This window comes from Strix uralensis, chromosome Z (genome assembly GCF_047716275.1).
Source record: "Strix uralensis isolate ZFMK-TIS-50842 chromosome Z, bStrUra1, whole genome shotgun sequence".
Classification (NCBI taxonomy): Eukaryota; Metazoa; Chordata; class Aves; order Strigiformes; family Strigidae; genus Strix; species Strix uralensis.
This window is the reverse complement of record NC_134012.1, coordinates 49,154,477-49,168,641: the sequence shown is the minus strand read 5'-3', so window position 1 is coordinate 49,168,641 and position 14,165 is coordinate 49,154,477. Positions and strand designations below refer to the sequence as shown.

The following is a 14,165-nucleotide window of genomic DNA, read 5'->3' as shown; positions in this document are numbered from 1 at the left end:
TGTTTTACAGGGAAACGGCAGGTTCTGCTGCAGCTTTGGGTACAGCTGTAGGTGTTGGTGGGAGCACTTGTCTGAACGTCTGTGGGAAATGGGGCCATCCAGCACTGGGCTGTGGTTTCCAAGCCCAAGAAGAATCTTGCAGTCGTGCTGGAGCACATTTATAAACACATTTCCAGCAGTTCCTCCTGCTGTGGCCTCTCTGCATAGCACAAAAGTCTAGTCTGGGCAGTTTTAATTACAGTAGCAAATGGTTTTTCCATAATGCCCTAGGAAACTGAGCAAAGTTAACCATTGTGCATTGAAGTGCTGCCATTACAAATAATAGAGATCATCAGTAAACAGGTTTGTTTAGAGAATTGGGATCTGGCTCAGAGGACATAACCTACTGGGAACTGGAGATTAGCTATGGCTATGAGGAGAGCTTGGCGGAGAAGACCTGGGCACTGGGCTAGCCTGTTCACAGCCGGATCTTACCGAGTAACAACCAGTCTTTAGTGTGGCCCTTCTTGATGCACGGCACCTTCAAGAAGAGACCCTAACATGCAGAGGAAAGCCCGCAAAAGCAGGTGGAGGGAGGTGGGCAGGGAAGGAGGAGCAGAGCTGTAAGCTCTGCTTGGAGGCCCCGTCATCTCCTGGTAAATTAGATTAGGGTTTAATTGCAAGCTAGAGGGAAAATCTAATTTTGATGATAGAACAATGCATATATTTTATAATAACAGAGAAGTAAGCATGTTACAGCAAAGCCTGTGTGGAATTAATTTCTTCTGGGGCCACTGTCTATCTTTACTCTTTCCTTTTTTTAGAACCAATTTAGGTTTTTGGAAATGTGAATTCTGAATCAGTTTTCAGCTTTTAATTACCCTGTCTCCACCTAAACTGGCTTAGGACCCGAGCCTGCAGGTGCTTGTTCTTCCAGGGGATGCTGAGTCACCCAACTCTGCTGAGTCGGTAGCAGTTGAGGGTCCTGAGCATCTGGCAGGATAGCAGCCTCTGCTCCAAAGGGTTTGGCATAGCCCCTTCACTGGCTCGTTAGCACTGGGGGCGTTGTGGCAGCTCCCTTTTCTGCTCTGTATGTTAATTAAGCAGAAATGTACTTTCTGTGGGTCCCTCAGCAGACACCATGTGATTCTCTGTGGCAGAGCTGGAAATGAAGATGGTCTCCAAGCTATTAACACCTCAAGTTGCTCATTAAGAGCCTGGCAGAAGGGCAGCATGTCAGATATTATTTCTGGTCCACATTAAGCACTGTTAGTATTCTAAATTATCAGATCAAACTCACCCAGTCTGACATCGAGGGAATCAAACATCAGGACTCATGAAGGTGAGATCAATAGAGTTTAACCATCCATCCATCTGACCTTGCTGGAGCTGATCATCAGAGACTCCCACCATCAATCAGACACACACGTTTATTTTGGCCAGGAGAGAAAAATGTTGTTCCTCTGCCTGGACAAGACTGCGTGCTTAGATCTTTTTTTCTTCTAATTGTTCAACCTATTTTTCCTACTTACCCTTTAATCACTGCTGCTACTTTGAGCAGAGCAATCATATAAGTAACACAGTCCAACCATTGCTGTGTGGTTGGACGTGCCCAACTCACGCCAACCCAGGTCCCTTCTCTGGCGCTGCTGAGCCATAAATCTCTCACGGTTACTCTTCTTCTAGACCTCTACGTGGTTAGAGACAGACTGAGAATACATTCTCCTGACCCTTTGGGCCTTTGATAGCTCAAAGCTGAGTTAAGCCTTTGCACCAAGATGTTTTCTGCAGCGTTGGAATGGGTCACCAGAGTCACCCAGCAGGAGACAGTAGGTCTGGAGTCAAATTTGGACATTTTATCATATTTCTTACCTTAAAGGTTTCTTCCTGAAACACTGATTTGTCCCCCTTTCCAAGGGCAGTATCCAGCTCCTCAGCTCTGTTTGGCTTTCCCATCAAAGGGAAGACATTAAATCCCAACGGATATACAAGGATTTTTTTTTGAGACCTGTGACAAAGGCTGCCAAAGGCTCATCCCCAAACTTCGCTGTTCTCTAGAGTTTTCATCCTCTGTTAAGGACCTGTGCCTTGTCATTTACTTTGAGCATTGCTCCTCCTGCATCACCTCTTTGTCCCCTTCACGCGAGACACGTTTCCTCCCTGGGACAGAGCTGACACACACCAATCAGTCCATGTGCCAGGATGGATCAGCAGGGAGCTCTGCACCTCTGTGGCACATGTCAGACTCCCTCTGCGTATTGATCTGGCGTGTCTGGAGAGTGGGAACTTCGTAGCTACAAATCCAGCATAATGAATTGCCAGTAGATTCTTTGGGGAAAGGGTTTGTTGAGCTAAACATGTAGAAAATGACTCTTTCCTTTCCATCCAGGATTTTCTCAGCCAATGTGTTTTGAACCAACCAGGAGCCTTTCTCCTCCCAAGTGGGTCTTCCTACAGCATTAGTAACTTCTCATTCCTCCGCCCTCTCTCCTTCCATGTCCCCTGGCAGGTTGCAGTGCAGGGACCCTGCGAGCCAGATCCCAGCCTTGTTACTGACCAGAAAACCCCAACTCTCTGTTATATTTGATGGGGTTTCTGCTTTGTTGTTTTTGTAACAAGGAAGAAATGGAAAATGCAGGCGTGAAAAACAGCGCAAGGCAAAAATCTGACAGCAGTCCTCTGTCAGCCACCGGAGGGGAGAGGTAGCAACAGCAGCAGCGAGCATGTACATCCGAAATGCACCCATCCACCGTGCCCCTGGTGCTGGGGAGTCTCAGATGGGTGACAGTAGACCATACCCCCTCCTCATCCCCCAGTGCCATCAGCTCCTCAGGGCAGTACGTTTTGGGCTTTGGTAGCCCCATGGGTGCTGCTTTTCCTGCTTAAATCCCGTGGGTAAGTTAGAAAAGGGCTGAGTTGTGATGGAAACGTGCTGCTGAATGCGGCCTTCAGCTCCATGTGGTTTGGCAGCAGCAGAGAAGTGTTTTGCTTGGTGTAAGGGAGAAGTGGCCTCTTATTTCTCAGAGATGGAGTGTCTTGGAGCAAGGACTGGTGCCAGGCAGGCTTCACCTCTGGGGTGGCAGCTGATGGAGAGGCTCTGTGCTTGTGGAGAGACACTGGGGAGCTGGAGCAAGGGAGACCTGGAAATTTGCTGCCTGTTGCACCCAGAGAGAATGGAAGGTAAATAAAATGATTGCCAGGGAGGGGTTTGGAGCCAGGCGTAAGTGAGCATATGCTGTTACCAAGTCTATCTTAGAGACATAAACCTGCATACCAGGTGTGGTACAGTGATGCTTTATCGGGACAAAGGTTGGGGGGCTGATGATTTTCTATTTGCAACATGTCTGTAAGCTTCTTTCTTCTCTGCTGTCACCATGCACCCTCCATCTCTGTGCCTTTTCCAGCATGGTGCTGCTCTTTTCCCAGCTCACGTGCTGGCGAGTCAGCCAGCCTGCCCCAGGCCTGGGCATGGCACCTTCTGGTAGTGCTCCTGGGAGCCTGACTGCAGGTTTGAGACAGCTTCTGCTGCCCCAGGGCTTCTGACTGCCCATTACGCTGTCGCACACCTGGAGGACTTTCACCTGGGCCATTGTGGTGGAGGTTGGAGCCCAGAACAGCTGCGTGAGAATTGCTTTAACTATTACTCTTGGGTTTTCTGAGGCTCAGCCTCCTCCTTTGCACAGGGTGACAGACCCTGAGAGCTGTCCTTCGCCTCGGGGACTGGGGAGCAGCCCCAGGCTGTTGGAGGAGCAGATTGAGCGTAGGGAGGGCGAAGGAGAAAACATTGGTTGGGTGAAAAGCGCTGCACGTCCTACCCAAGGTGCTGTCGGGCAGCTGACTGTCTCAGGACAAAGTGTGGGAGGTGTCCCAGTGTCACCCACGCCCCGAGCAGGCTGTGGTGGGATGGGGGTTGCCTTCTGGTTTTGTAGCCGGTCAGCAAACGCTGTCTGGAAGGTGACGACGTCTTGCTCTGTCAGCGATGTTCAGCTAGCAAACCTGGGGAGCAGCTGACTTCTGTCTTTGCTTTCTGGACATCTTCATTACCCGGGGCACGCAGCGGGAACCCAAGGTACGTTTGCACTGCAAACAGCATCCTTCTCCCTATAAATGATGTTACGCCTCTGCGGCCTGGATGACTCGTCCTTCAATTCCCTCTGGGCAGGAGGCTGCTGCTCAAGGCCGGTCTCTGCAGAGCTTCAATGTTTATGAAACAAAATGTTGATTTTTTTTTTTTTAATTTTTCTGTTGTTCATGGGAACGGCTTGCTGTCACAGCCTGGCTGAGGTAGAGCGAGAGCATCGATTCAGGGACTGCTGCTGTTGCTTCCCCATCATCCCTCTGGTAGAGCACTGAGTAGTGAAGCCACCAGATGAAATCTGGGGGGCAGGATGGGCTATTTATAGTCCTTTATTTGCTGACCTGCTGTCACTGCATGTGGCAATGAGGAGTACGGTGACAAAATTTTCTAGACCTTGTTTCTTGTAATTTCGCCAGCTGTTTCTCACCCTTCACTCTTTTCCTGCTTCCAGCAAGCTATGCATCAAACAGCTTTCCTTAAGGGAAAATCCCTCTGAGCCCACTGGCATCGTTCTGCCCAAGAGTGCCGTCTCTAGTATCGTTGTGCTCTTTCCTGGTGCATCCCTGTCTTCAGAGGGTAGGTGAGAAATCTTTAAACTCTTAGAAGAAGAGGCTCAAGCCAAATTTGAATCCAGGTGCCAAATCTTCACATCTTTTTGGGTGTAAATCTGCACAGGGGATTTTTGTGCTGATTCCTTCTAGTCCAAGGTGCTGCCTAGTGCAGAGGTGATGGAGAGCCCAGCTTCCCTGCTGGTCCCATCATCAGCCCTGAGCTGGCTGCTGCCGAGACAGGGATGGGCAGCAAAAACCCTTCCAGAGAACAGGGATTTTGTTCTGCGTGAGGCTGGACACTCACAAGACAGTGAAACTGGTGCTCATCCTTGTGTACAGCCACTCTTTCCCCTCGAGAGGCTGATATTGGGATGGTGGATGGGCAGGATGGGTTTTGGGTGGGTTTCAGATCTCTTGCTGCTGACTGGCTGGTTTAAGGCAGATGAGGAGAATACCAGTCAGGGAGATCATTTCCCAAAACATCATCGTGTATTTCTTTTTCAGAAAGGGTGGGATCTGCCTGGCATGTGCCAGTGCTCTGTTTTCCTCTTGTATCACCAAGGACACAGGAGACTGTCCCGGCGTGGAGCAGAAGCAATGCTTGCTGTTCCTCTAAAAGCCAGAGCCAGTGTTTTGGTCCCACAATGGTTTCTTTGCCAATGTTTTCTTTGGCCACAGCCACCAGCTCCATGTGCTCTTAGGTGAGGAGCCACTCCATGCTGTGATAGACTCTGTTAAATGAGCCTGTTATAAAAAAATCATCTCTTATCCACCTGGTCCATCTCTTCATCCCTGAAAACAGCCACAGTGGGAAGACCTGCTGTTACTACTGCCCTTGTAGCTGCGCAGGAGCATTGATTCATAGAATATCTCAAGTTGAAAGGGACCCATAAGGATCATCAAGTCCAACTCCCTGGTCCTCGCAGGACCACATAGAATGAAATCATATGACTAAGAGCATTGTCCAGGTGATCCTTGAACTCTGACAGATGGCCACGCTGCTTGCAGAAGCAGGTGGTTTGTCTTTGCCAACTCAGAGAACAAGTAGCAGTTGGGTTAAGGCAGTATGGACCCCATGTTCACACAGGCCAGGTGAGGACTTTGGGATGTCAGGGATGTATCACCATAAATCTGTGTCTCCTGACTTGGAGATGGAGGCAGCCAGGGGCAAAGAGAGGGTAAACCTTCAGCTCTCTACAGCACAGCAGCCTGGGGAGGACTTCAGGTCCCAGGGAGATTTAATGGGGCTCTGCAAAGAGCGGGGCAGCCCAAAGAGGTGCCCACCCCAGAGTTAATGGTGTAGGCTGGTGCGAGAAGGATTGGTTTATTTCCCACCATCCGCTTCCTGTAGCAGGAGGCAGGAGTCCCGGGGGGTTGGGCACCCCAAGGGTCCTTCTGGGCCAGCTGGCATGTCATGCATTTTGAGAGTGCCTAACTCAATTAATGCCGCCTTTTCAGCTGCTCTGCCCTCGGGAGAATCATCTTTCTCCTCTGTGTGAAACCCTTCCAACTGTGAGCTTGCTTTGCTTGCTTCCTCTTTGGTGGTACCTGTCACCTCTCCCTCACCCACTTGCCTCCATCACCCCACAGCTGTCCCCAGCTGTCCCCGGTGTCACCTGGACCAGGCCAATCCTGTCTGCTCGTCCCTTGCCCCGGCCCCAGGAGCTCAGTGGGGCCATTGGACTGTGAGCACGTTTCCTGGGAGTATTTCTGCCTTGCTCTTGGTAAAGCAGGGGGTAATTAAGTTGTGCTATGGGAGTGACCTTTAATAATAACCCAGCAGTGATGTTAACTCGCCTTTTACACAGGGTGAAAGCCATGCACAGCCTTAAATCTGTGATTTCTGCTGGTGCCACAAACCCTGCTCCTCTGAACAGGAGGTGGATGGCGGTGCTGGTGTACTCAGGGGGTGGAGCTTCAGTGTCTGTCTGGGTGATCTGGGGATGCGACCCTCGGAAGTATATGAAACTGGAGCTTGTTTTGGTTTGTTTCTCCTTCTGCGTTAGTTATCGTTGCTGCTTTACCTTCTCCTGTCTTTCTCTGTGGTGACCCGCTGCAGAGCCCCATTGGGAGGGTGAGCTGTGGCATCGCTGCCTACCCCGGGCATGCTGGGCAGCCTGCACCAGTGCGGGCTGGTGGAGACACCTCCTGGGGTTCAGCAGATGCTGTCAAGATGAGCAGGGACGTTTCCTTCTAGGTGAGGACTTCAGGACATGCACCGTCATTGCATCTCCCTCCTTTTCCTCGCTCTGCTCTTGGCACCGTGCAGGGACAGTGATGCGAGGTGGTGGGCAGAGGGGCCGTGGTTGGCTTTTCCTGTGGTGCAGCTGTGAGCCCCTGTGCTCTGGAGGTTGCTTGGTCAGGGGTTGCAAGGTCTTTGCGTGCTGCCGCGGGGTGCAACGAGGCACCCAGAGCTCATGGGTGCCTGGGCAGAGCCCAGGTACCTGCTGGTCCTCAACCCCCAGGATGCCCCAGCTCAGGCTTGAGCTGCTTTCTGGCTTCCTTTAGGGTGAAACTGGCCTGCCAAGCCCACCCAGCCTGGCCCCTACCACCTCAGACTGTCCTGTTCACCCCTTTTACAAACTTGTTGAGATCCAGCTTCGGCCTCCTGCAGCCTTTCCCTAAGGAGAGGAGATTGAGAACCTCTCTCTTCCCAGGGCCAGGAGCCTCCTGCTTGCCTTTCTAATCACCCAGGAGCATCCTGCTGCTCTCAGCTGGTTATGCTCAAGCACTTCTTCTGCTCCCCCCTGTTTCCTAGTATTCTTCACCCTTGCAGACACACCCTTTGTGTTTCCAAGCTCTAGCGCTTGTCCCCCTGAAAGCATCCTGAAATGGTGAGTGTCCAGATCCCTGCCACAAAGACAGCTGGAGCACATCTCTCCTCCTTTGCTATCGGTCACGGGAGTCAATACAGTCGTCTGTTGGCAGAGATGATTTTTGAAGCATCTGGTACAATTGTAATTGGTACGGATTACTTTAAATAGCATCTGCAAAATATAGCTGTCAGGGCTTGTTTAATTTTGAACAAAGACTGTAATTGTATTTATTGTTAGAGCTACTGATTTGATCGGAGGGACCTCTGGGCAGAGTCGGATTGAGAAGCATTTTTCTATCTGATAGAGAATCAGGAGCTCACCTGATGCTTATAAATCATCTGGCTGATGTGCAAAGTACGAGGAAGGAGAGGACTTACTGGGTCATGCTTTGCCATCTGTAAAAGCAATGCAAGTCAGAATAACTCCGGTAAAGTCAGTGGAGACTTCGTCCAGGGCTGTGACCTGTCAAGAGAGGGAAGTACTGCTGCCAAAGGATGATCTCCACAAAGAGCCGCTGTGCCTGCGATGCCAGTGGTGGCTGGCCCTGGTCCAGCTTCAGCTGAACCAAAGTGCCTGAGGAGCTTTAGTGCCTGTCCCCTGCAAAACTGGACCAGCCACATCCCGTGGAAGTACTCTGGGAGAGGCATGAGCCCTGTCAGATGGAGCCTGAGGGGCCTCAGACCCTCCTCTGACTCTTCTCATCGAAAGTGATGGGATGGTCAAGGTCTGTGGGCTTCAGCAGGAGCCGAGAAGTCTTGTGCACCCAAAAATCAAATCCTGTGGCTCCTGCTTAAAGGTGCTGGCGAGCTTTGGTTGCTGCCCCAGGAACATGAGACACTTCACTTCCGCTGCATCCATTCCCACACAATTTCTGCTTTCAAACAAGAAATCAAAATTCTCCCTCATCTCTCAAAACTGACAATTTTTTGACTTGGATAAGTAAGTGGCTGTTGAAATTGTGTATGAACTTCGAGTTAATTAATACTTGGTCACAGTGGGACCGCTCGCTGCATTTAGATGAATGCCAAATCCAGCTTAATCCCTTCCAGCATGTGCAAGACAGGAGTTGGAGGTGTCGGATCTCACCGCAGCAATGTTGCTTCTCTTCTCTGTCTCTCTGCTGCCTGGTCTGAATTTCAGTGGGTGGTTCAGTAAATACACAAACCTTAGCTCAGCAGGGGAATTTATCCAAGCAAAGAAACAGGCTTCAGGGCCATTTGGATGAAATGCTGTTCAATAGTCACTCTTGATGAGGGCAAACCCTCACCACTGCCTTCCTCAGCTGCTGGCCAGTTGGCCCAGCTCAAGCCCAGTGTTCCCACACCGTGCGCTGGAAAGGCTTTTGGTTTGCACCTGTATTATATTATTTTGTTTTCAGCAGCAAACACTCTTGAGCTGTCTGTAGCTGGCTCCAAAGTGCCTTTTTAATATGCATCTGATGGCCAGAAGGAGAAATAAAAGTGCACTGTAGGGGCCTGTAGCCTGTTCAGGTGCCTCATGGGCATGCGGTCTCTGGTGCTTTTCCCTGTGATGACCTGAGAAGAGCTCGTGCTTTGCTGGGAGGCTCATTTTAACCCAGTGCCATGGCTAGTGGGGGCACCAGTGGGTGGTCCTTGGGGACCTGGGCAAGGATGCTCCACACGTGGGTGCCATGCACTAGGGAAGCAGTCTCAGCACCGTTAAAACTCTGGCATTTAATGTGAAGGGGTGGTGGCTTCTGGCTCATGTCCTTGGTGCTGGCCGGGGCTGTGGGGAGCTGGGGCACTCCTCTTGCAGCGCTGCAGGGTTGGGGGGACGGTCCTCATGTTGCTGGCTCTCGCACAGCCTCAGCCAGCCGGGTCACATCATCCTGTGTGAATCTTCACATGTAGTTTGCAGAAGTGGTGGGATTTCTAGCTCCTGTATTTTGGGAGGTGGGTGTGGGAAGCTGTGAGAAGCTGTGGCCCTAGCAGGCTCAGAAACCAAGAGACAGGCTGAGATACTTTTAACAGGAGGTTGGGGAGAGTGGGTGACACAAGGTTGTCCTGGCCTTAGCAGGAAGGACTCCTCTCCCCCTGGTGTCAATCCTCCCATACTCCCATTAAATCCCCACTGTTAATTCCTGGATGCATTTTGTCTCACCTGAGGGGTGGCCAGGTTGGGTGAGATGGACATGGAGGGCTTAACCCCTTGCTTTCAGCCCCTCCAGCTCCAGGATGACCTGCTTATGTCAGGAGACTCCATCTCTCAGCTCCATGGTGCTGGTGGAGGCACGTCCACAGCCCTTCAGCCCCTCTGGTTTGGGATGGGTCCTCTCTGCAGGTGGAGGAGCTGCTCTCTGCTCCTTGCCTACCTCCCTGCATTCACAGCCTTGGCCAGAAGGTGCTGGAGGGCAAGAGCTGCCTAAAGCTTGGGCTGATGCTGAGCATCTTGTTATCTTCCCCTTTCTTCTCCTTTTTGAAGACAACCCCCTTTTCTTCAGCACCAGGAAGATTTCTTGTTCCAGGGATCAGCTTTCTATTGACACCTTGGGTTCCTCTCTCCCTTCCTTTTCATGTTACATTTCTTGTTGTTCATTCTGATTTCCCTCACTGGAAAAAGTCCCTTACCATGCTTTGTGCTTCTCCACAGCAGGGCTCACTAATCACATCATCTCCCAGCACCAGGTCCCAGAGGCTTCTGCTTTAGAGAGAAAAATATTGTTGTCTAGGCACCACAATCCCATGAAGTTGCCTCAAGCCATTCTATAAAACTAAGGGTAATTTCATAAGTGATTGTGGATTTTGCATCTTGGGGGTTTACCTCTCCTCAGGAGCTGTTCTTAATCTACAGTATTTATCACAAGCAGCTCTGAGAGCTGCACTTTCATTTCCTGGCTAGGATGGGTCACAGCTAGCAGTTTTGGGACCATCACCATGACAATGGCCAGACCTATACGCTGAACTGGTGCATGGACTGGTGTGTAGCTGGAGAGCTTCGAGGTGTTCCTGGCCCTGGGTGTGTCTGCCCCTGCGCTGCGGGCATCTCCCTATCACCAGGGACAGGCAGTGTTCAGCTGCAGGCTGCCCGGAGGCACCGTTGTTGCAGATGAGCTGGATTTATTTTATCCTGAGGCAGATGCCCAAGGTAGCAGCTGCTGGAGGTGTTGAGCAGGTGGGTCACCCCTCAGGGCACCCCAATACTTGTTAAGGTGCCTCAGCTGAGAGGAGCGAAGGTTGCACTGGTGGGACTGGAGATGGGCGATGCTCTGCAGGGGCAAGCGCATGCCTTCGTCCCCTCCAGTCTTGCTTTGCTCTTCCACGTGGACGGTGCTGAGGTCGCCTTTGGTGTCCCCCATGTGGTCCCAGTAGCAGGCAGAGGGGGGGCTGGGGAGGAGTGACAGCGCTGCTGCTCATCGGTCCCTGCTTGGGGCAGCTCGCCTGGGCAGAGCCTTGTTCTTGCATGTGGTTGCAGGAAGGACAAGTCAGGTGGGATCTCTTGGGGGTTGTGAGGCACAGAGCCTCTAATCCAGAAATGGAAACCAGCCTTAAATGATGAGCTGCAAAGCTAGAGACAAATACTCATTTGGGAGCACGTCGTTAAAGGCACTGAGTTCCCAGCTGGGAAGGAAGCACCCACATTGCTGTAAAAGATGGGCCTCGTTTGCCCTCGGGAACACTTGCAGATAGGTGTGGTGACAGGCAGGCATGGTTCCAGTGTGTCCTCCATGGGGCATCAGAAGGGTGAACAGAGTTACTGTGAGCACCTGCTGCAATTTGAAACAGGGAATGTAGTCTGAGTCACTGGGAATGTTTGAAAATGTTAAACCGAACACTCTTTACTGACACGTGTTGGTCCAACTATCAACTCAGTCCTGTCAGTAAGATGAGCTGTTGAACTGCTTTGCTGAATCATTTGCCAAATTGGTCCTCAAATGGTTTGCGTTTAGAAGCTGCTGGGGAGGTGATCATGCCGTTGGTAAGTGCCACATCGGTTATAGCCTTGTTTCAGCAGAGCTGCTGCCCTTTTAGCGCGAGGTGCGGTTGGAGCCGTTGTTTCACAGCCAGGGAATACCGGCAGCACAGCAGGAGCTGAACCTTGTCATCGGCATTTGCTGTGTATTGATTAAAAATGACCAAAGCTTCCTTTCCCGGAGCACCAATCGCTGCTGCTTCGGTGCTCCTCAGGGATCAATGGGCTGTTCAGTTGTGAGTCTCTGCCTGGAGTTGCTCAGCGTGTCTTTCCACGCTGCCCCGTGTGTGTGGGGGTGTCCCGTACGGGGCTCCATGGGTGCCCCCGCACGGTGCTGGGCTCTGTCGGGGTTAGGGCACAGCAGGCTCCGGGCTTATCCCTGCTCCTGCCGTACGGCACTTGGAGAAAGCCTCGGGCATTGCTGCTTGCTTGTGCTGACCTGCAGCTGCGGGTGGGTGACAGGGGAAATATTCCGGATTAGCACCTGGTAGAGCTGCAGAAGTTCTTGCTTTGGCCCTCTGGGTGGGGGAGGCACAGTCTGCAGCTGTGGGTGCTTTCAGGAGGGCACTGGTGGGTCTGCACTGGCTTGATGCTGTCCAGATCTGCCCCTTTGTGTCTCAGGTTCACCTTTTCGCACAGTTTGTGTGTCTCTTCCTCTCCTGCTGTGCTTTTTACCTCCCTACAAGGCTTTCACCTGTGTCCTCTTCCATTTCTCCTTGCAACCAGTTGCCAGCTGCCTGCGCTGCCGCTATACCAGCGTCATCCCTAGGCAGCCCCATATGCTGACCTGCTCCATCCTGGTTTCGGAGCTGTTGGGTCAGACCCGTTACTGAGTTCACACCACCAGTGCCCAGCCGGGGGCCGCATCCTGCTGAGGAGCTGTTCGTGCAGGCTTCCCTCCCTCCCACTGCAGGTCCACAATCAAAGTTATGTTATTTTCCAGGTTCAGCCCTCCAGTACCTAAATTTTTCATCAAACCCCAGCCACCAAAGGAGGGGGGAGCCTGGTCCAAGTGCTCGGTGTCTGCAGGGAGCAGCTGCAGGAATGGAGGTGTGGAGGAACCAGCCAAAGCCCTGGGAGCCGCAGGGGATCCTGCCCAAGAGCCAGCAGATGCAGATGACTCCCTGGAAGCAAAGGTAGATTTTCTTGTACACCTACTGCTTGCGTTGCCTCCCCCAGCTTGCCACCAAAAAGCCGTGCTTGTGCCCATCCCCCTTTTTGCTGCCCTGCTGTCATGTGCCCTGAGGGCGGGCTGGGCAGCAGGGCCAGTGGCTGGACACGGGGCTTCTGGGGAGGGAGAAATCGGATAGCTTTGCTTGGAGAAGCCCTCTCAGATCCTACGGACCTATGCTGAGTTTGGGGTTTTTTTGGCTTGTTTTTACACTGTAAAATGAGGCTTTTATCTGCATCATGATGTGAAGGCTTCCAGTTTCCTTCCTGTATCAAGCTGTGCCAAGTACTGTGATCTCCATGTACCACCTTCTCAACCCCGGCTGGAGCCGCCTGGTTTTATGTCTCTGCCTTCACCCGAAACCTGCAGTATTGCAGGGATGGCCACAGAGCTGTCTTTGATAAAATGAGACTTTGCAAAGTCATTGTCTCTTCCTCCTGGCATGGAAAATGGCCTTTGGTCTGCTGACCTTCCTGGTGAACCTCGGTGCTTTGGAACTCGACATCCATGCTAGTGGGAACTGGCGCCTTGTTCTGCATTGTGTGGGACAGAGGCTGCTCCTGGGGCAATAAAAAAGGATGCAGGAAAGCATGGGAAGTTCTGAAAGCACTGGCGTTGGCATTAAGTTCAAGGAGAGGGGTTGCATCTGCTCACATCCAAATATCGATCATTTTAACATTATAACTGCACATTTTTTCTGAATCAGGAGAAATGATACCCTGTAGACGTAAAGAATAGTGTGGCTGAATGTTTTCAGATAGAAGGGTGGAATCATCTTTATTTCCTGCTTTGTTGCCATGTATGCAGAAATAAACCAAAGAAATTCAAGTAGATATGGCTAAGTAGGATCCAAAAGTGCCTCAAAGGATATGTCTGGATTGCAGCTTCATCTTCCGCTTGTGTCACTGTACCACATAACCTCCCTGGGGAGGTGGGAGACCATAGGCCTAGGAAATATGCGGGTTAGAGTCTTTGGGAGCAGGCGCTTGGCAAAGCTTTGCTAGGCTTGAAAATGTGAAGATGAGAGAAAGAGCATTGAATCTTCTGATTCTGAGCTTCATCTACCGGGGAGGTGTAGCCTCTGATTAGGTGTAAAGATGTCCCATAAATATTCTTGCAGATTCTGCTGATGTCAAGGCCCCAGCACAAAGCACTTCTTCACGTTACTGAAGAAGCAGGTATTACTACATTTCAAAAGCACTCACAAAGCCCTCGCTTATTAAATTAGGGATCAGAAGCCCAGGGATGAGGTTCCTTTTGAAAGATGGCACCTCTGAGGTCAAACACCAGCTCTCAGCTGCTGCAAGACAGAAGAACACCTCGGCTGCCTTCTTCAGGAAGGTGTCGTTCAAGAGAATGACCTGGTGGAGATCCTCAGCTCTCCAGCACTGATGGCTGCACGAGATGAAACCTAAGCACTCTCTGAAATGGAAGAGTTGTGCCAAGTCCTTATTTTCCTGGTTTTGATACTTCTCACTTGCAGCTGTGTTCCTGTTTTTGTCATGAAGAACCTAACCTGTCGAGGCTTGGGGTTCTGGGCACATTCCTTGGGCAGGAGTGAGCGAAGCTGGGCTGGCACAAGGGTGCAAAATGCCCTTGAGGTCTCTGCCAGGACTGAGGGCTGGGTGCACTCAGCTTCC

General features: G+C 51.4%; 1 pseudogene; it reads left to right on the top strand.

The window, feature by feature from the left end:
• Window positions 1-14,165, top strand: part of LOC141938261 (hydrocephalus-inducing protein homolog) — a 132,595-nt pseudogene that overhangs the window by 100,421 nt on the left and 18,009 nt on the right.